Source organism: Sciurus carolinensis, chromosome 7, assembly GCF_902686445.1.
Source record: "Sciurus carolinensis chromosome 7, mSciCar1.2, whole genome shotgun sequence".
In the NCBI taxonomy this organism is placed as follows: Eukaryota; Metazoa; Chordata; class Mammalia; order Rodentia; family Sciuridae; genus Sciurus; species Sciurus carolinensis.
Genome location: NC_062219.1, coordinates 50,711,382 through 50,736,034, shown reverse-complemented (window position 1 = coordinate 50,736,034; position 24,653 = coordinate 50,711,382).

Here is a 24,653-nt window from a genome sequence, read left to right as displayed (position 1 = left end):
ATCCCACATGCTGGCTAATATGTAGAGCAATCAGATCTCTCCTACTTTGCAGGTGGATGTGTAATTGACTCAAAATTGTTTGGTGTATAGACTAAAGTAATTTCACTTCTACACACTAGGCACATTCCCAAGAATGAGTGAGTGTGTGTGTGTGTGTGTGTGTGTGTGTGTGTGTGTATCAATACACATGTGCTAGAGCAATCAAAGTATAGCTATTTTACTCATAATGGTCAAAGACTGGAAAGCAACCCAAATGTCCATCAAGAGCAAAATAAAATATACTTGATGTATTTATACAATGAAATTCCAAAGAACAAAGGAAAAGAACAATGACTGATTCATGCACCACTATGGATGAAAGCCAGACAAAAAATAGTATAGATTATGTGATTTCATTTGTGCACAGTTCCAAGATCAAGGAAAAACTCACCAACAGTAACAGAAGTCGATTTAATGACAGAAGTCTGAGTGAGTGTATGTTGATGGGAAAGAGAAACAGGAAAACCAAAGGTGCTGGAATTTCTCTATTTCTTGATCTGCATGGTGGCCACATGGGTATATGAACGTGTGAATATTTTTATTGAGTTGTGCATTTACATCGTTGAATTTTCTATTTTGCTTTGAGAATTTTTAAGAAACTTTTATTTTGAATGTAAAAAGTCATAGAAGCTGCAAAGGAATACCAGAAAACTCTGTGCTTCCTCCCTGCAGTTTCCCCCAAATTTAACACCTTCCACACATATGCTATAATATCAAAACCAAAATATGAGATTGGTAGAATCCATAGAGGTTATTCTTAGGTCATATCTGTCCTCTTTTGTGTACATAGCTCTATTCAATTTTATCAAGTAGACTTATATTGCAATAAGATACTCAATTGCTATATTCTCCAGAAGATTTCCTTGATAGCCACACATACCCTCTCCTACTCCTGGCCTCTGGCAAACTCAGATGTTAGGAACCTCTATATTATTTCTCAAATATAACATAAAGGATACATGTGATATGTTGCGATATGTATCATTTTGAGACTAGAATTTTTACTGAGCATAGTTCTTTGAGGTTCATCCAAATTGTATGTATTAATAGTCTGTACTTTTTTCATTAATGAATAATACTCCATGAATATATCAGTTTGTTTAACCATTTACCCATTGAAAGGCATCTGGATAATTTCCAGGTTATGGCTACTATAAATAAAGTTGTTAAAAACTTTCATGTGTATGTTTCTACAAGGAAATGAAGACCTCATTTCTCTGGAAAAAAATGCCCAAAAGTATAATTTCTAGGTTGTATGATACGTCTACTTTTAGTTTCCAATTTAAATTAAAACTACAATGTAATTTCAATGTGCATTTCTCTTTCTGCTAAAGATATTGAATATCTTTTCATGTGTTTATTTGCTATTTATGTATGTTTTTGGTTATGCTTCCTGCATTATTCATGCATTATTTTGACCAACACAAATGTAAAGAAAACTGCCCTAAGAAAAAAGATTTTAGCCTCTGAAAAGAGACTCCTTTAATGTGAATCCCAGTTTTGCAACTTATCAGTTTGTAACCTGAAGAAAGTTTCCTCATTCTCAGTTGCTAACTTGCCTCAGAGATTTGCATAACATGGATATAAGTGTATTAGGCCTACCGACTCAAGAATTCCTTGCAATAACCTTACAAGCTGGTTCTAGGTTTTAACATAATTCAAGGCATGTTCTAATACATGACCTAAGTGCATTAGATCTATTAATTCAGTACATCCTCACAACAACGTTATGAAGAGGTTCTACGTTTTATAAAAGAGGAAATGAAGTCATGGGGGTAGGGGTCAAATGATTTTTCTCAACATTAGCATGCTGTCTGAGGCCAGGCTGAGGAATTGAACCAAGGTACTCTGCTCCAGAGTAGTGTTCTGAGCATAAAGATGTCAGATGGGAATGGACTTCTCTACCAATTCACTTATCTTCATCTGGATTAATTTTCTCCCTTCACATCAAAATGAGTGTGTGTTCATTCACCCCAGATCAACTTCTAAGCTATGTTTGAATTCAATCCCAGTTGTTTGTTCCAGGATTTCATTTCTGATATCTTCCTTCTCTTCTGCACCCTCAAGTTCTTCATCTGACCTGCATTATTTCATTAGTATAGTCAGGTCTTAATATTTGATATCTTTTACTTTTCTTGTGACTTTATATAATTGCCAGACATTGCTTTCTTCATCTCATAGCAGCATTCCCTAAATGACACACCCATATTTTGGAGTTGTACTTCTTCAATTGTCTTAACTTCCAAGGAAGTCCAATCAGACTTTGTTCCCACTACTCACTAGAAGAGTTTGCATCACCTTATCAAGTCCCAATAACCTTTATATTTTCTCACCATTTAAATCATTGATTCCATCTGCTTTCTCAAACAGCTTCCCTTTAACTTTCTATTTCAATGTGATTGCTTAATTCTCCTTACTTTCTTGGCTACTGCGTTTTAATCTCCTTTATAACCCATCCTCCTAAGGAAAGCATAGCTCCTAACTCAGTTCTCTTTTCTCACCTGCCCTCTCCCTACATGGGCTCACCCAGGCTTATGGCTTTAAACACATCTATTAGCTGATGATTGTTAAATTCCCATCTTCATCTATGACCCTTGCACTGAGAACCTGAGTTATATGTTCAATTGTCTAGTTGATATCTGTACCTAAATATAGTATTGGCTTCTCAAATTTGATGTTATTCAAAACTGATTTGTTGCTTGCCATATGCCCAGTACCCCAAATTTACCTTTCCCTCAGTCTTCCCAACTGCAGTGAGTGATGCCAAGCCCAACGTTTAGAAGATATTTTTATTTTTATTTATTATTTTTTAAATTTATTTATTTATTTTTGGTGCCTGGAATTGAACCCAGGGCTTTGTACAGGCTAGGCAAGCACTCTACCAATTGAGCCATATCCCCAACTCCTAGAAGATATTTTTATTTCTCTTTCTTCTATTCTACTTACATAATCCATCAGCAAATGTTTTGGCTACTTTGTGAAAACACAGAATACACATCAAGTCACAGATAACCCTCTTCTTTAGTAGGATGCTGCAATGTCTGAGATTCTGCTGTATTTTGTGTTCTTTCTTTTTCGATTGCCTTTCCATGCCTAGGCCAGACTGACCGCCTGAAAGTACAAGTTATATTTTATTATATACTTGCTTAAAACTATAGTGAATTTTTGTTGTATTTAAGCTAGAATCAAAACCATTATCCAAACACTTATCATCAAAAAAAGAAAAAAAAAAAACCTTTTGGGACTGACCCCCTACTCATCTCTGAGTTTCACTTCTCCATTCTCCCCACTATTCACAAACTTTAGTCATACCGGCCTTCAAGCTATTCCTTAGGCATGTCTAATGTTTGACTGCCCAGGGGTTCTTCTGCTTTAGTCTCATGACATTTTTTAAAATTTATCTTCTAATTTTTTAATTTTTTTATTTAGCTTTTAATTTTTTACAAACTGCATTTTGATTCATTGTACACAAATGGGGTACATCATTTCATTTCTATGGTTGTACACAATGTAGATTCATACCATTCGTGTAATCATACATGTACACAGGGTAATGATGTTTGTCTCATTCCACCATTTTTCATACCCCCCTCCCTCTCATTTTCTTCTACATAATCTGAAATTCCCCCATTATTCTCTCATTCCCCACCCCCCACCCCCATTATATACCATTCTCCACTTATCAGGGAAAACATTCAGCCTTTGGTTTTTTGGGCTTGGCTTATTTCACTTAGAATGATATTCTCCAATTCCATCCATTTATTTGGAAATGCCATAATATCTTCTTCAAGGATGAATAGTATTCCATTGTGTATATATACCAGAGTTTCTTTATCCATTCATCTGTTGAAGGGCATCTAGATTGGTTCCACAATCTAGCTATTGTGAACTGAGCTGCTATAAACATTGATGTGGCTGTGACTTTTTTTCACTAATCAAATTTCTGTTCAAATTTCTCTTTCAAAGATATTCTTCCCTACCAGCATAGTCTAAGTAGTCATCTATCATTCCCTGTTATTTCATATGCTTGTGGTCTCCTCATAGACTTATCATCTTACTAACTTACTTAGCTTTATCTTAAATGAAATTGAAGCTGCATTTGATTGTTAACTTTTCTATTTATTGTCTGTCTTACCACAACATTCTCATTTTCTCCCTATCAGAAAGTGATTTTCAAAGTCACAAGAATTTTGCTCCCCATTGTATTTCCATTGTCCACAATTTGACTGGTATTTAAAATAATCCATATGCTAAATTATTAGGAGTGGTGATTGGTAGGTTAACTTTTAAAACCCTTTTAAGGTGATATATGATAGGTATATGCCCTAAAATATAAAAATGTACATTCATTCATGATCTTAAATGTGTGAACAAGTCCTTCAGGTGTGGGTACAATAATTGTAATGTACACCGTCACTGTATGAATCACACTGCTAAAGGACCATTTGTGGTTACCAGACAACTAAGGATGAAGAAGCAATTAAAGATACTTATGAAGTTTTCTGGATGCAGACTTTTTAAAGATTTTTATGGTATTACCTGTTATGTTTTATTATTGCCTGAGCAAATTTAAACATTTATTTCTGTATCTTAATACTATTAATATTTTCAAAGTTTTAATTTAGTTTTCATAGAAAAACTTTTTCAGTTTGTTGCTCATATTTTATTGGTTGTATGTAACATCTGAATTATATAATTAAAATCATAAGTGTGGTTGTTATAAATAGGCTTAGGCACAATTCAAATACTTCTTATTAATCCTCTAGAGAAACAGAAGCAAGGTTATCCGTGAGCCTAACGTTTCCAAATTCTCCTGAGCTCTAGCCTGTGGTTAAATAACCTGAGAGTAGTCCTGAGCTTTTCTGACAATAAACTTGATTAATAAAATTTTATTAAATATGATCTTTACTTATTCTCATATTGTAGTACCAAGAAAAAAGAGTAAAGATTTATATTTGTCCATCATCAAAAGACCTTTTAGGTATATTTATATGAATTCATAAAAAAGGTTGTTCTAAAATATTTAATTAGATTCTTCTTTTTTTCACAACTTTAAAAGATATATGACACTATAAATCCAGTTGTAAAGTCAAGACTGACTGGTGAACTATTAACAATGCACATAACTTAATTTAAAATAATTTATTGATAAAACATGCCAATGTCCCTGGAAGCATCCACGTTGTGAAAAACCTACATGGAAGTCTTCTGCAATCTGCAGATGTTATAGAATATGGCAAAGTGCTAATGTAATTAAACATTTGAAATGAGTTTTTCTATAAATTACTGTGTACATGATTTAATCCCATAATGTGACTAATTTTCTGACAAAGCATTGAAAACATATTGACCATTTTTACCACATACAGACAGACTTCATGCAAATCTGCTTACAGTAACATGACAAATTCCTTGCTTGAATATTGGATAAGAACTCAATAGAAGAGATTCATTGTATGCACACTGTATAAAATTTAATACCTAGTACTTTCACATTCACATAGCAAGCATTGCTTCATTTGAAATTTTGACTGGTACATAGTTACTTTATTAATAAACTTTTCCCAGAAATCATCTTTTTCACCCACTTGAAAGACCAAGGCTAAACCTTTAGCTAATAGTAGGAGTTTACTTAGATACATTTTTAACCTAACAGTTAATGAAGTTTAAGCATGCAGTATAATTTTTTCTTTTCTTTTTTTTAGTCATGCTGGGGATAGAACCCACATCACTGAGCATGGTAGTGAGTACTTTAACTACTGAGCTTCATCCCCTGTCCTGCAGGACCACTCTTAAATTTTATGAAAGCGTATTCCTTGTATCAAGCCCCAAATTTCTTTTTAGGGATGCAACAATGGTTACAATGCGTACGAGTTCCCAAACATTTGGAAAGCATTAGTTTTAATCAGTAGCAGACTATTAAAGGTATTTGCAACTCTATCTTTGAAATTGTCTCATTAAAGTAAATGTAATACATGCCTCATTAAAGAAATATTATATAATGCAAGCTTTTCTATTTATACCAAGCTAAAGAATATTCAATTCCTAACACCCAAAATGTTCTTGAACTTTTTGAATTTTTAAGGAGACAATCACAATTCATATGACAGAAACATTTAAAAATTTCTCTAATATTTCAAAGTAGAAAATTAATACAGACATACCTTGGAGATATTGTAAGTTTGATTCCAAACCATCACAAAAGACTGAAGATCAAGGTAAAGCAAGTAGTCCAAAATTTTTTTGTTTTCCTGTGCATCTCAAAGTTACATTTATTCCTTAGTCTATTAAGTGGATAACAGCATTATGTCTAAAAAACAATGCACATAACTTAATTTAAAAATAATTTATTGATAAAACATGCCAATTACCAGCTGAGTCTTCAGAAAATCATTATCTTTTTGCTGATGGAAGGTTTTGCCTCAAGTCTCAGGGTGACTGTGGCAACTTGTTAAATTTAGACAACAATGAAGTTTGCCACATCAAGTGAATCACAAAAGAGTTCATTATAGCATATGACACTGATAGCATTTTACCCACAGTGGAATTTCTCTCAAAATTGGAGTTGATCTCAAACCCTGCCATTGCATTATGAATTAAGTTTATATTCTAAACCCTTGGTTGTCATTTCAGTAGTGTTCATATCATCTTCATCAGGAGTAGATTCCATTTCAGGAAACCACTTTCTTTGCTTATCCATAAAAAGCAACTACTCTTCTGTTAAAGTTTTATCATGAGAATGCAGCAATTCAGCACCATCTTCAGGTTCTACTAGTAATTCTAGTTCTCTTGCTATTTCTACCCTGTGTTTATTTCCTCCACTGAAGTCTTGAAGCCTTCAAAGTCATCATTTCCCGAATACCTTAGTGTTACTGTTTTTACCTCCTTCCATGAATCACGAATGTTCTCAATAACATGTAGAATGGTGAATCCTTTACAGAAGGTTTTCAACTTACACCCAGACCTATCAAAGGAATAATTATCTGCAGCAGCTATAGCCTTATGTAATATATTTCTTAAATAATATTAAATAATAAGACTTTAAAATTGAAAATACTCTTTTTACCATGTGCTGCTGAATGGATGTGGTATTAGTAGGTATGAAAGAGACAGTAACCTCATTAAACAGTTCCACCAGAGTTCTTGGATGACCAATTGCATTATCAATAAGCAACAATAATTTGAAAGTGATTTGTTTTTCTGAATAATAGCATTCAACAGTGGGCTTAAAGTATGCAATAAATCATGTTATCAATAGATATATTGCCATCCAGGTTTTGCTCTATTTATAGAGCACAGGCAATGTAGATTTAGTATAATTTGAAAAGACCATAGGACTTTTGGAATGGTAAATGAGCATTGGCTTCAATTTAAAGTCACTATGTTTGATAGGCTCCGACAAGAGAGTCAACCTATTTTTTGAAGTCTTAAGTCCCGGCATGAACTTCTCTCTAGTTATGAAAGCTCTAGATGGCATCTTTTTCCAATATAAAGTGGTTTCATCTAGCATGAAAATCCGATGTTTAATGTAGCAGCTACCTGTTTATGTCAACTCTTCATGTCTATAACCAAAATACCTGATAAGAATAACTTAGAAAAGGAAAATTTATTTTTGCTCAGGATTTCAGTGGCCTCAATCCCCAGGTGGTTGATGCCATTGCTCTGGATCTGACATGAGGCAGAAAATCATGGGGGAGGGATGTGGCAGAGAAAAGCTGCTCAGATTATGGCAGCCAGGAAGCGGAGGAAGGAGACAGGCATAAGACATATAATTCCCAAGGGCATGTGACCTACTTCCTGTAGCCATGCCCTACCGGCTCACAGTTACTTCTCATTAGAGTAGTCTTTTCAGATTATTAATTTATCAAATGGATTGATCCACTGATAAGGCTACAGCTACATAATCTAATGATTTCACCTCTGAACATTCCTTATTATCTGTCACATGACATTATTGGAGGATATGCCATATTCAAACCATAACACCCTCCTTATCAATCATTTTAGCTGAATCTTCCAGAAAACTTGCTGCAGCTTCTGCATCAGCACCCGCTGCTTCACTTTTCACTTTGATGCTATGGAGGCATTTCCTTTCTTAAACACTCAAGTCAATCTCCATTAACTTCAAACTTTTGCAGCTTCTTCACATCTCTCAGGCTTCGTACAGTCCAAGAGAGCTGGGATCTTGCTCTGGATTTGGCTTTAGCTCAAGGGATTGTGGTAGATGGTTAGACCTGTCCAGACCATGAAAACTTTCTCCTTATCAGTATGAAGCCTGTTTAGCTTTCTCATCAGTCATATACTCACTAGAGTACCACTCTGAATTTCTTTCAAGAATTTTTTCTTTGTGTTCATAATTTGGCTAACTGGTATAAGAGGCCTAGCTTTTAAATGATCTCATCTTTCCACATACTTTCCTTATTAAAGTTTATCATTTCTACATTTCAATTTAAAGTGAGAGACAAGTGACTCTTCATTCACTTGAACACTTAGAGGCTATCATAGGGTTATTATAGGACTAATGTCAATCTTGATGGGTCTCAGAGAACAGGGAGGCCTGAGGAAATGGAAAGATTGATAATGGAAAGGCTAGTTAGGTAACCAATTGGCACAATCACATTTATCAATTAAATTTTCATCTTGCATGGACACAGTTCATGACTCTTCAAAACAATTACAATAGTAACATCAAATATTTCTCACTGATCACTGATCACCATTACAGGTAAAATAATAATGAAAAAGTCTGCAGTATTGAGACAATTACCAAAACATGTACAGAGATACAAAGTGAGCAGAAAAATTGTACCAACTGAATTCTCAAAGCAGGGTTGCCACAAAACTTCAATTTTTTTTTTTTTTTTTAAGAAAAGAAAGAAAAAAAAAAGAAAGCTCACAAAATTAGTGAAACACAATAAAGGGAAGCAAAACAAAGTGAGGTATGCCTGTAATTGATTTCGCTTAATTTCTTGCCAGCTAGGAACTTATGAAGAGAACATTTATTTTAAAGTCGATTAAATACGATGCATCAATGGAACACAGTTTGGAGGAGGAAGATGCATGCTGTGACCAAATTTAATGCATTTCCTCGAAGTGTCTAAATCCCCTGAACAGCTTGCAAATCAGCTGGTTCAGGTTTAAGTCCTCAGTACATAAATCTTTTGATTGAAGAATATATTTGTACATTTTAAATTGTATTCATTTAAAAGTTTTCTCATCCTGCCTTTAGTTGATAAAACAAATATAATTCTTTATATACTCTTTGTAGTATGAATGTCAGCAAATAAGATCTGAGATCTCAAGCTAGGCATCCTGAAGTTCTTTCACAGTGAGACTGTGTCAACATAGTAGATAGAATAATGATTCCCTTTGGTTTAACACTGTTAATTAGTCTTACAATGGAAACTTGAAACATTTAGAACTGAAAAGATGAGTTTTAATAAAATAGTCCAAACTCTGTATTTCACAAAATACCAAAACAGTAAAGAAGAACAGTATAGTGAACTTGAGAAATTTTTACAACAAAATACTAGTTAAGTTTAGCTAAGGTAATTTTACCATACAAATAATCAGACAATAATTTGGGAAAACTAGCAAAAACTTGAAAACTTTTACATACATTCCATGGGGTCCATATCCTGTAAAGTTTGTGGCCCTGGGTAATCTAGCTTCCTGCACTGCTTATTTTTCTTTGTACAGCCTTAAACAACCAGCGCACGAAACCAGGAGTCAGTGATGAAAAATGTGTTATAGAGACCCTCTCCCATGAAGTTAATTTATTAACTCTTTCCAAAATTTACACACAGCTCTCTAATCAATCTAACTGTTACATCATGAATTGAGATGTTTTAATTTTTTCTTAAGAAATTCAACAATACGCATTCAGTTGAAAACTTTTGTATATTCCTGACTCCTGCTTAATGCAATTCCCAATTGTCCGAAATGTATATTAGTTGGTTCAGCCTACTGTAACAAGTATCATGGAATTAAACAACAAATATTCACTTCTCAAAATTGTAGAAGTTGGAAGTCAAGATCAGGATGCCAGTATGGTCAGGGTCTTGGCAAAGGCCTTCTTCCTATGCTCAGCTTCTCACTGTCTCCTTATGTGGTTTAGAAAAAAAACAGAAAAGAAAAGAAAAGAAAAGAAAAGGTCTTTCTTGCCTCTTTTTAATGAGGCATTAATCCCATATTAGGAGGGAAACACCCTTATGAACCAAATCCCCACCTCCGAATTCCATCACATTGGGGATTCAGATTTCAACATATGAATTTTGGGGAGGCACAGACATTCCATCCATAGTATGATATATTAAAATTTATTTGTGAATTTGATGTTTGTCATTTCCAAGAATATTTTTACCACAAATCTGTTATGTATAAAAATACTTGTAGTGTTGGTATTATGATATCTATGTAGTATGTTGTTACTATTTTTTAATGGACCTATGTTTTTAGCTTTACACTTGTTGGTAAATTTTTTCTACGACAATGTATATTTTATAATTCACATTTTCTGTACGTAGATATTTAGGACATTTTTAATATTTGCTAATACAAATAATACTGAAACTAGAACATGTATGTTTTATCAGGCAGATATTTAAGTGTCTATAGTGTATATGCCAAGAAGTGGAATTTCTTAATTTTGAAGTATATGAATTTCAAATTTTTACTAAGTGCTATCTAGTTGCTTTCCAAAGATATTACACCAATTTATCCCTGAACATAAATATAAGACAAATCTTGATCAACATTAGATCCTGGCATATTCTAAAAATTTTGATCATTCTGATATATTTAATTTTTGCTGTATATGAAAATTTTGAAATTCCATAATTTTTAATGAAATTTAGGAACTTTTCCTGTTTATTGACCACTTAGATTTCTTCTTATGTAAATTGCCCACATTTATTTCCTTTTCATTCAGTTCTTTGTTTTTGCTTTTTATTATTATTATTATTTTAATTTTCTTATTTCCTGGGTACTAAATCTTTCTCAGATTTCCACTGGGGGAAGAAGGGTTAGAGTTGTCTAAATTAAGAGAGGTCAATGATAAATGTTGATATTTTTCAGGAGGATTAGCTCTCAATAAACTGATAACATTCCTTTATATATTCTTGATGCTTGTTCCTCCCTATGAAGCTTTAAATTACTTTTTCAATTGTTATGTGATAAACATTATGTGTTTCAGTAGTGATTCTTAAATTAGCAATTTATAAATTAGGTGTCTAAGGCTTACATGTTCAATACATTTATTTTTCTTCATTTAATTTTGAGTTATAATCAGTGCTACATGTTTAAAGTATCTGATTTGCTGGGCAAAATAGCATATGCCTGTAATCCCAGCAACTTGGGAGGCTCAAGCAAGAGGATCACAATCTCCAGGACAAGCTCAGCAAATAAGCAAGACTTTGTCTCAAAATAAAAATTAAAATGACCTGGGAGGTAGTTCAATGGTAAAGTGCCCCTAGGTTCAATCCTCAGTACCAAATAAAGAACCTCACAAATAAATAAATAAAGTGTATGATATTGAATTCTGACATGTGTATATACCTGTGATTCTTTACCTATATCAAGGAAAAGCATTTTTTATTAATCTAGAAATATCAACATATCCCATTACTCTTTTCTTCCTTTCACAGGCCACTTCTGACCTGTTTTTTATCCCTAGGTTTAATTTGTAATTTCTAGAAACTTTTATCAATATAGTCATACAGTGTGCACTATATTTACAGTTTCTTTAGTTCAGTATGATGATTTTATAGCCACCCATGCACGTAGTACTTGTGTGTACAATACTATATATTTTACCTGTGTATGTGATAACAGCTTATTCCTTACTTCCGAGTTGCATTCCATTGAGTGTACATAGCAAGATTTTGTGTTTGCATTTACTGTTGATGCATATTTGGATGGTTTCCAGTTTGAGGTTATTTATTTACTCATATGGTTAAACCTTTGTGTGAACATATAACTTACTGCTCTTGGATATATACCCAAGTGTGGAATGGTTAGGTTCTATGGCAGGTGATTACCTTTTTACAAGGTCGTCAAATTCTTTTCCAAAATTGTTGTTGCATGCTGCATTTTCACTAGCAGTATAGAAAAATTTCAGTTCCTCTATATCCTGATCAATACTACGTGCAGCTGGGACTCATTTTTTTTTGTTGTTGCTTTCTCAGCTTGGCTTTTAAAATTTAAACACCAAACTCATTCCCAAAATTTGAGAATTCTAAGAGGACACTTTTCCTTGTCTAACCAGAGCAAAAACCAAGTCAGATACTATTCTTCTTTATCTTCCTACACAGGTATCAGACTCACTTTTGTCCATACTTCCATTGATGATATGTCACTTCAAAGTCCCATGCTTTATAGAGCCCCTTTTAAACTCCTTAACTTTCATGATCAAGACTCATTTCCTATCTATTCATGAAATTACCAGACTATTAAATCACTACGATTTCTCACCTCCCATTCCAACTGATTTCCAAACTCTACCCCTTTCCCAGTTTCTATAATCTCCTTTCCTGGGCTGTTTGCCTCTTTGATTTTTTTTGGGGGGGAAAATTAAATAAAATCCCTTCATTATATTTTATTTATGCATATTTACCTTTTTGGTAAGTTCAACAGCAATACTCTCAGCCGATTAACCCAGAATATTCTTCAATATTTGTTTTGGTGTAAGCTAAACAACTAGAGTAAATTAGAAAAGTGGACTGAAAGAAAGCAGTATTATTCACAATAGCAAAGGGATGGATGTGGCTTCCAAATTAAGTAATGAATGAATGAATAAACCAAATGAAATACTATTCAACCCTAGAAAAAGTAGAAAAATTTGTTGCAAGTTACAATGTGAATATGCCTTACGAATGTAACAAACCAGTCACAAAAAGACAATAGTAAATGATTACACTTTTATGAGGTATCTAAATTGATGCAATTCAAAGAAAGAGAAAGGAGAATGGTTAATACTAAGGGATGGATAAAAACAAAAGTGTTATTTAATGGGTATAGAGTTCCTGATTTGCAAGATGAAAAAGTTCTGGAGATCAGATTCACAGCAAAGTGAATATACTTAATACTATCAAAGTGTACCCTTAATAATAGTTCAGGTTGCAAATTTCTTTTATTTGTTTTACCCTAATAAAAATAAATAAATGTAAACAAACTTTGGAATGTTTCCTTTCTATTGATTCTGAGAAACTGTCTTCCTGTTTCTTCTGAGCTATGGAGATTACTAACTTTTCCCACAAATATTGGCATGCGTATTTTAAGAAAACTTTTGAGCAACACCAACAACAATAGCTTCACTGTGATGAACTTTTGAATACTGAATGAAGCCAAGAGAATTTGAAAAGATTTGGACTCACTGTGACCTCTACTCTCTGAAGTTCAGATTCCATTGCTCAAAGGGCACTTCAGTTTCCTACTTACCAGATGTCAGTTGAAGCATGAGATTCTAATTAGCTTAAAGGCAACTCCCTCTACACTTTCTTTATCAGCAAGGAAGCTCAAAGGAAATAGCTTTCTGTGAACTATGACAATTTCATTTTATGGAAAAATTGTGTATATTCACATCTGATAATCTTGAAATATATCTTTAAAAGTTAGTTGCCTTAGTACACAATACTCTTGCAATATGAAAACAAACAATGGTAAACTCTGCTTTATCCATTTTAAAGCAGAAATAATACAAGTGGCTTTATCTTAAATAGGTATGGGATTATATACATACAGATATACATGTATATATATAGTATATGGGTGTGTATATGTGTGTGTGTTTTTTTGTATGTATATATGTGTATATGTGTATGTGTGTGTGTGTGTGTGTGTGTGTGTATATATATATATATATACATATATATATAGTCATATATTTTATGTGTAATACCAAGATAAATTGCCTGAACATGTAATTGATATTTTCAGGCAGTCATTGTGAAAGCAGTTATTAATTTTTTCTATCAACTTCCAATTAGAGATTGTAGATGTTTTCTGAAGAATATATGGAAGGACCCACTAAAAACCTCCCAGTATAATCAGTACTCAGTTGTCATTTTTTACAATCACTTTAGAGAACACCTCTTCTGAATATTTTCTTTTATAAATCTGAATTTGTATTTTTGAGTTGCTTATAAAGTTCACTCAGCATGATGGAGTTCTGAGTTAAAATTCTGAGGAGAGAAAAAAAATATATTCCTGTCAGTAATATCCTTTTAGTAAACATTTTAAAGATACTGATATACGATGGCAAATAAAGAAACTGATGTACAATGGCAAATTTTCAGACTTTGTAGTTCTCCTTCGTGAGAATTTTATTTAAGAGCAGATCTACTCTTTTCAATAGCAATGATACCCTAGTAAAGAAAAATGATTTCCCTGCCACTTCCCTTGGAATTTCAGTTTACTTTCAAGATTGCAATTAATACTTATACTTTGCAATAATTATCAGTCATTATTCGAAAAGGAAGTGTTCTTTGAGGTTATAGAAGCCAAGTGGTTAGACATTTAGAAAGTGAAAGATTTGGATTTATAGCATAAACATGGTTTTTAAAAGTATAGTATTTACTAGTAGTAAATATAAAGTGAACTTTGAAAAAACTATATTCCTCCTACTAGTCCTAAGGTTTTTAATAGAGGTCCCACTCCCACCTTCTGATTCTGGTTACACTGATCTCATCAAGTTTACAGACTATGACATCAACATACAAAAATTAATTTTATTTCTGTAAACAACCACTGAACATAAGCAAAGCAAAATGTGAGATGAAGTGCCATTTATAGTCATTCAAAAAATAAAACATTCAGGAATCTCTAAATAAATGCTAACTAAACTTAACAAATGCTGGAAATTTAGGAATAAATCAACAAAACATTTACAAGTCTCCCAAGCCACTGTGATTACAGGTATGCACCACCACACCCAGCAAGATATTTTGAAGATATAAAAATGTTTTTAAGATTTTGCCTAAATGCAAAAATTAGAATATTGTTTTGTTAATAAATGGGCAAAAGAACTAAACGGACACTTCTCAGAAGAAATATAAATCGCCAAAAATATCTAACAATCAGGGAGATGCAAATCTAAAGTGCACTAAGATTTCATCTCACTCTGGTCAGAATGGCAATCATCAAGAATCCAAATAATAATAAATGCTGGTGAGAATGTGGGAGAAAACATTCACTCGTACATTGTTGGTGGGGCTGCAAATTGTACAACTCCTCTGGAAAGCAGTACGGAGATTCCCAAAAAAACTAGGAATGGGGTCAAGTGTGGTGGTGCATGCCTATAATCCCAGTGACTCGGGAGGCTGAGTCAGGAGGATCATGAGTTCAAAGCCAACCTCAGTAATGGGTGGTACTAATCAACTCAGGGAGACTCTATCTCTAAATAAAATACAAAACAGGACTGGGGATGTGGTTCAGTAGTCAGTCAAATGCCCCTGAGTTCAATCCCCAGTACCCCCCAGCAAAAAAAAATCTAGGAAAGGAACCAGCATATGTCCCAGCTATTCCACTCCTCAGTATTTATTCAAAAGATCTAAAATCAGCACATTATAGTGTACCCCAACCAGCGTCACCAAACTCTTGGTTCTGGCAAGGGGTGAAGGAGGATTGGAAAAAAAAGATTCCCAAACACAGCTTTTGAAGATTAAGCTGGGATCAGGTGGAGCTCTGCCCTCTCTGATGGAGATGCAGATCAAAAGAGATACACCAGCAATCTTTATTTATGTTTGTCTCATTATCAGGTTAAAGACTATGCAAGCATTATTGTTTGTATTCAGGAAAGTTACAGAAACCAGAACATCTATGTAGCTTATCCACAGTTGCAAAGTGCAATGTTAGGAGCTTTGTGTAGCTCTCAAGAAAGTTCATTATTAAAAGTTAAAGCAGGCAGGAACTGGAGCTGCTGAAACATTGTGGTTGTTTAACATAAGAATTCCTTTCTTCCCAAGAGCTATGTGCCTGAGATCAAGATCAGAGCTGATAGAACTCTTGGACAGAGCCTCCTCATGCAGGGCATTGCCACAGCAGCTAAGCATCCTGTGCCCTTGTACAGAAACGTTCCCAGGCACCAGACGTGCCATTACTCTGAGGTCATCAGAGATCCCCAATCTCATTCATTGCTCTCCCATCCTCTGTCACTTCTTTCCACAGTACACTCACATCAATGTGTATAGCAGCACAATTCACAATAGCCATGTTAAATATCTTTTAGAAGAAAACTTTTGAAAGAAAACAAATTAGGAAACCAGCCCAGATACCATCTACAGACGCATGGATAAATAAATGTCTATATACACAATAGAGTTTTACTCAACCATAAAGAGGAATAAACATATGGCATTTGCTAGTAAATGGATGAACAGGAGAACATCACGCTAAGTGAAATAAGCCAGACCCAGAAGTAAAGGGTGGAATTTTTTCTCTCATATGTGGAAGCTAGACCAAAATAAGGGGTGGGGAGGGAGTGGGATCCCATGAAAATTGAAGAAAGATTAGTGCAGTATAGGAAGGCAATTGAGGGGGAGTGGGAGGGACGGGAAAAGGGAGGAACAGTGGAATGTAACTGACCAAACTATCCTATGTACATATATTAATATGCCACAGAGAATTGCACTTTTATGTATATCTATAATGCACTAATTTAAAAAACTATAAATAAATAGAAGAAAAGGCCAATAAAGTATTAGGGAAGTGAACAGGGGAAAGGAGATGGGGAGGAAAAGGGAAATACTGTGGACTGACCTGAAGCAAATGATGTTTCATGCTTTTATATTTATCTCAAAACTTCAATGTTATGTATAACTATGATGTACTAATAAAAAATTTAAAAAGAAAAATAATAATAAAGAGGAAGACTTCTACTCATTTTTAGCAACTTTCATATAGCTATAGTAATCAAAATCAGGTTTTGGCAGAGGGAAAAATCAAATTGGTCAAAGGAACATAATAGAAAACCTGGAAATAAAAATACACAAGTACTTTAAATTGGTTTTTGACTAAAGTTCAAAAGCAATTCAATGAATGAAGAATAGCCTTTGCCTTGTATTTTGGAGGTCTATAATAAATAAATGAGAACATTAAACTTCACACCTTAAAAAATTTAATTCAAAATGGAATATAAATTGAAATGCAAACCTATTAAACTTTTAGAAGAGCTGGTTGTAGTGGTACACACTTCCAATCCCAGCAAGTTGGGATGGTGAGGCAAGTTCAAAGTTCAGGAGGATCACAAGTTCAAAGCCATCCTCAGCAACTTGGTGGGGCCCTTAGCAACTTAGGAAGACTCTGTCTTAAAATAAAAAATAAAAAGGGCTGGAAATGTGGTTCAATGCTTAAGCACTCCTGAGTTCAATCCCCAGTACCGAAAAAAAAAATCTTTTAGAAGAAAACAAAATAGAAAAGAGAAAATCAGGATTTGGTGAAATTTTAAAGCATGATCCATAAAAGGATTTTAAAAATCCTGCATATTACACTTCATTCATATTCCAAACTTTTCTTCTGCAAAAGACCCTGTTAAGACAATGAAAAGACTTGAAAAATATTTGCAAATGACACATATGAAAAATGACTCATACTTAGAATTTATAAAGGACCTTCAGAACTCAACCGTAAAAACAAATAATGCATTCGGAAAATAGACAGAGACCATGGAGAAATATTTATATATTGGTAGACAGAAAAAAAAAGGAGGAAAAGATGCTCAACATCACTAGACACTAGGAAAAGGCAAATTAAGACCATAAAGAGATATCATCACATGTACATTGGACAACCAAAATGGCAAAATAATGACTACACAAATTTTTGGCAAAGAAGCAATGAAACTGGGTTTCATTCTTTGCTGGTGGCAACACAAGTTAGGAAAACCATTCAGAAAAATAGTTAACAGCTTCTTTGCAAAACTAAACATACTCCTACCATCTGACTCAGTCATCACATTGCTGGGCATTTCTCCCAGATTAATGAAAATTTATACTCCAGCAAAACTCTGTATAGAAATGTTCAGAGAAGCTTTATTTTAAAACAAATCCTGCAAACAGTTAAAATGTCTCCAATCAGGTAAATGGTTAAAGGAAATGTTTATATCCATCCATGGAATACTACTCAAAACAACATAAAGTGATAAACAATACCTATTACTTGGATAGATCTAAAAGGTATTAGATGGAGTCAAAAAAATTAAAAGATCACAAAATATATTCATTTATTATATTACATTCTTCACAATACAAAATGTAGATATAGAAGATAGACTCATGGTTGTCAGGTGGGGTGGCTGGGGGCCAGTGGAAGGCCTTGAAGATAAAGGAAGGAGTTTATGGTGACAGCATGGTTGACTGCAGAGTTGGTGACATTCTTGACTGCAGTGGTTGTTTCAAGAATCTTCACAGGTGATAAAATTACACAGAAATACACACATGATATCCTTGTTTTGAAACTGTACCATCATTATATAAAATAAAACTTTTGGGGAAAACGGTAAAACATGTATTGAACTCCTTGTGCTACTTTTGCAGTTTTCTGTGAATCTGAAGTTAGTTAAATGCACAACTAAAAAGCAAATGCATAAAGGAAGAAATGAGGAGGTTTTCACTTTCCATTAATAACAGAACATTGTGTCTCAGACTAATGTAGTTGATGATGACAATCGCAAAATCCAAATTAAAGAAAAATGCAAAACCTAGTTCTCTGAAGAGGTTGGAGACTACAAAGAGGACATGTTCCTTTCTTTCTGAACTTGTGGGAGAAAATATTTAATTTCTCACTTTTAAGAATGATGTTAGGACCCGGGGTGTAGCTCAGGGGTAGAGCACTTGCCTAGCACATGTGAGGCTTGCCTAGCATTGGATCCTCAGCACAACATAGAAATGGATAAATAAAATAAAGGTATTATGTCCATCTGCAACTAAAAAAAAAAATTTTTTTTTTTTTGGTGTTAGCTGTAGGGATTTTTTGTGTGTTATCATCAAGTTAAGGAAGTTTCTGTTTACTTAGGATTTTTGTCATAGATGGGTATTGAATTCGGTCAAATGCTTTTTCTGTCTTTATTGAAATAATATTTCTAAGGTCTCTTAATGATGTGAATTAAATTAATTGATTTTTGAAAGTGATTCAGCCTTGCATGACTGAGGTAAGTCTAACTTTGCTGTGGTATAGAATCATTTTTATTTATTGTTGGATTCAATTTGAAAATATTTTGCTAAATACACACAAACACATAAAATACTACTTGTGTTTAGTTTTAATTTTATGATAATGCTAGTCTTGAAGAATGAACTAAGAACTACTCATACCTAGAATTTGTAAAGGACCCTCAGAACTCAACTATCACAACAAATAATGTAATTGGAAAATAGTCAAAGAGCCATTTGAAGAGAATTTGAAGAGAGTGTAGAGAACTGGTATCATTTCTTCTTTAAAAGTCTAATGAAACTCACCAGTGAAACCATCTGGGCAGAAACTTGATGTTTGATTAAAATATTTTGTAAACATAGAACATGATTGTTCATATTTAAAAATTCATAAAAATACCAAATCTACTAACTTAGCACAAATTAAAAGTGTTTCTAGCTAGAATTATAAAGTTAATTTGCAAAATTCAATTTAAATTCTATATACCAGCAACAAACAGTTAAAAATGAAGTTAAGAGACAAAACCATAACATTAAAAACCAAAATACTCAGCAATATATTTAACAAAAAGTGTTAAAGGTTTTTATACTGAAAATCCCAAACATCATTGAGAGAAATTTAAAAAGATCTAAATAAATAAAAAGATACCGAGGCGCTCTTCACGGGGCGATCCAAGATGGCGACCTAGAGGGAGACTGCACCCCCAGTCGCTCCAGAACCCAGGAGTTAGGAAGGGGAGGCATTGAGAGACTCGGACTGAAATAGAACCACAGGCTCTCTTCACGGGGCGATCCAAGATGGCGGCCTAGAGGGAGACTACACCCCCAGTCGCTCCAGAACCCAGGAGTTAAGAAGGGGAGGCATTGAGAGACTCGGACTGAAATAGAGCCACAGGTGAGTCTGCCCACTGGGTAAAGCTCGGCCCGGGTGGCAGGCCCAGATAGAGGTGGCTTATCGGAGCTGGGCAGGGCAGCTAGAGTCATCCACAGGCAGCCCTGCGCACTCCGGCGGTGGGCCCCGCCCACACAGCCAGCTTCTCCAGGTTCTTGGAACGGAACTGCCCGCTAGTGAGAGCCTTTCTGACCAGAACAAGCTCCGAGTCCCGGAGCCAGTGCAGCGCAACGTACTCCGGCACACAAGCAGCTTCAGGGACCAGGATAGGGCAGCCAGAGACCTCCCCAAGTAGCCTGGACCCCTGCGGTGGGAGGTGCCTTTCAAGGCTAGGTTCTCAGACCAGACCACCCAGTGAGAGGTTTTCTACATAGAACCAGCCACAAGTCCCCGAACCAACGGAGAGCTTCAATCCGCAAGCAGCCTCTGGGATCAGGGCAGGGCAGCCAGAGAACTCTTCAGGCAGCTCTGCCCACTCCAGTCGCAGGCTCTCTTCACAGGGCGATCCAAGATGGCAGCCTAGAGGGTGACTGCACCCCCAGTCGCTCCAGAACCCAGGAGTTAAGAAGGGGAGGCATTGAGAGACTCGGACTGAAATAGAGCCACAGGTGAGTCTGCCCACTGGGTAAAGCTCGGCCCGGGTGGCAGGCCCAGATAGAGGTGGCTTATCGGAGCCAGGCAGGGCAGGTAGAGTCTTCCCAAGGTAGCCTTCCACACTCCGGCAGTAGGCTCCTCCCACACGGCCAGCTGCACGGTGCAGGCCCACAGTGAGAGCATTTCCGCACAGAACCAGTTCCAAACCGCGGAACCAGTAGGGGGCTAGGGGCAGTTTTCTTCGGATGCGCTGCTTTATCAGATTCCTCCAAGACATCGGGCTACTGAAGGCTGGGAGGTGATACACTGGAAATCTACAGGGACACTATAAGCCAATAGCGGAAAACTGCAATATCTCAGGGTCCCACTGACAGCTGACCAATATGAGAAAACAAGGGAAGAAAATGTCCCCAATAAACCTAGATACTACATCAATAAAACCCAATGACAGCAGAGCAGAAGAAATGTCAGAAAGGGAGTTCAGAATGTACGTAATTAAAACGATCAGGGAAGCTAATGAGGAGATGAAAGAGCAAATGCAGGCATTGAAGGAGGAGATGAAAGAGCAAATGCAGGCATTAAATGATCGCACCAATCAACAGTTAAAAGAGCAAATACGGGAAGCAAGAGATCATTTCAATAAAGAGTTAGAGATACTGAAAAAAAAACAAACTGAAATACTTGAAATGAAGGAAACAATAAACCAAGTTAAAAACTCCATAGAAAGCATAACCAATAGGATAGAACACCTGGAAGACAGAACCTCAGACATTGAAGACAAATTATTTAATCTTGAAAGCAAAGTTGGCCAAACAGAAAAGATGGTAAGAAATCATGAACAGAATCTACAAGAATTATGGGATATCATGAAAAGGCCAAATTTAAGAATTATTTGGATTGAGGAAGGCTTAGAGAAACAAACCAAAGGAATGAACAATCTATTCAATGAAATAATAACAGAAAATTTCCCAAATCTGAAGAATGAAATGGAAAACCAAGTACAAGAGGCTTATAGAACTCCAAACATACAAAATTACAACAGACCCACACCAAGGCACATTATTATGAAAATACCTAACATACAAAATAAAGACAGAATTTTAAAGGCCGCGAGAGAAAAGAATCAAATTACATTCAGAGGGAAACCAATAAGAATATCAGCAGATTTTTCAATCCAGACCCTAAAAGCTAGAAGGGCCTGGAACAACATATACCAAGCCCTGAAAGAAAACGGATGCCAACCAAGAATCTTATACCCAGCAAAACTTACCTTCAAATTTGACGATGAAATAAGATCCTTCCATGATAAACAAAAGCTAAAGGAATTTACAAAAAGAAAGCCAGCATTACAGAACATTCTCAGCAAAATATTCCATGAGGAAGAGATGAAAAACAACGATGCAAATCAGCAACAGGAGGCGCTAGCCTAAAGGAATAGCCAAATAAAGGAGAAACCAAATCATGTCAAAAACAAATATGAGTCAATTGACTGGGAATACAAATCATATCACAATAATAACCCTGAATGTCAATGGCCTGAATTCATCAATCAAAAGACACAGACTGGCAGATTGGATTAAAAAGAAAAATCCAACAATATGCTGCCTACAAGAGACTCATCTCATAGAAAGAGACACCCATAGACTAAAGGTGAAAGGATGGGGAAAAACATACCATGCACACGGACACAGCAAAAAAGCTGGAGTATCCATCCTCATCTCAGATAATGTGGACTTCAAACCAAAACTAGTCAGAAGGGATAAAGAAGGACATTACATGTTGCTTAAGGGAAGCATAAATCAGCAAGACTTAACAGTCATAAATATCTATGCCCCGAACATTGGCTCATCCACGTACGTCAAACAAATCCTTCTCAATTCCAGAAATCAAATAGACCACAACACAATAATACTAGGCGATTTTAACACACCTCTCTCACCACTGGATAGATCGTCCAAACAAAAATTGAATAAAGAAACTATAGATCTCAACAACACAATCAACAATTTAGACGTAACGGACATATATAGAATATACCATCCAACAAAGAATGAATACACTTTCTTCTCAGCAGCACATGGATCCTTCTCTAAAATTGACCATATTTCATGCCACAAAGCTACTGTTAGCAAATACAAGAAGATAGAGATACTACCTTGTACTCTATCAGATCATAATGGATTGAAATTAGAAATAAATGACAGAATAAAAAACAGAAACTTCTCCAATACCTGGAGATTAAATAATACACTATTATATGATGAATGGATAACAGAAGACATCAGGAGGGAAATAAAAAATTCTTAGAAGTAAACGAGAACAAAGACACATCATATCAAAATCTCTGGGACACTATGAAAGCAGTACTTAGAGGAAGATTTATTTCATGGGGTGCATTCAAAAAAAGAAGTAGAAATCAACAAATAAACGACTTAACACTACAGCTCAAAGCACTAGAAAAAGAAGAGCAGACCAATACCAAAAGTAGTAGAAGACAGGAAATAGTTAAAATCAGAGCCAAAATCAACGAAATTGAAACAAAAGAAACAATTGGAAAAATTAACAAAATAAATAGTTGGTTCTTTGAAAAAATAAATAAATTGATAAACCCTTAGCCACACTAACAAAGAGGGAGAAAACTCAAATTACTAAAATTCGGAATGAACAAGGAAACATCACAACAGACACGAGTGAAATACAAAACATAATTAGAAGCTATTTCAAAAATCTATACTCCAACAAAACAGAAAACCTTGAAGACATCAACAAATTTCTAGAGACATATGAATTGCCTAAGCTGAACGAGGAGGACATACACAACTTAAATAAACCAATTTCAAGCAATGAAATAGAAGAGGTCATCAAAAGCCTACCAACCAAGAAAAGTCCAGGACCAGATGGGTTCTCAGCCGAGTTCTACAAAACCTTTAAAGAAGAGTTCATTCCAATACTCCTCAAACTATTCCATGAAATAGAAGAGGAGGGAACCCTCCCAAACTCGTTCTATGAAGCCAATATCACCCTGATACCTAAACCAGACAGAGACACATCGAGGAAAGAAAATTTCAGACCAATATCCTTAATGAACATCGATGCAAAAATTCTCAACAAAATTTTAGCAAATCGCATACAAATATATATTAAAAAGATAGTGCACCACGATCAAGTGGGTTTTATCCCAGGGATGCAAGGTTGGTTCAACATTCGGAAATCAATAAATGTCATTCACCATATCAACAGACTTAAAGTTAAGAATCACATGATTATTTCAATAGATGCAGAAAAAGCATTTGATAAAATACAGCATCCCTTCATGCTCAAAACACTAGAAAAAATTGGGGTAGAGGGAACATTCCTTAACATTACAAAGGCAATCTATGCTAAGCCCATGGCTAATATCATTCTAAATGGTGAAAAACTGAAAGCGTTCCCCCTAAAATCTGGAACAAGGCAGGGATGCCCTCTTTCACCGCTTCTCTTCAACATCATCCTTGAGACTCTAGCCAGAGCAATCAGACAAACCAAAGAAATTAAAGGGATACGAATAGGAAAAGAAGAACTCAAACTATCCCTGTTCGCTGATGACATGATTATATATTTAGAGGAACCTGGAAATTCCACCAGAAAACTTTTAGAACTCATAAGTGAATTCAGTAAAGTAGCAGGTTACAAGATCAATGCTCATAAATCCAATGCATTTTTATACATAAGTGATGAATCTTCAGAAAGAGAAATTAGGAAAACTACCCCATTCACAATAGCCTCAAAAAAAATAAAATACTTGGGAATCAATCTCACAAAAGAGGTGAAAGACCTCTACAATGAGAAGTACAGAACACTAAAGAAAGAAATTCAAGAAAACCTTAGAAAATGGAAAGATCTCCCATGTTCCTGGATAGGCAGAATTAATATTGTCAAAATGGCTATACTACCTAAAGTGCTATACAGATTCAATGCAATTCCAATTAAAATCCGAATGATGT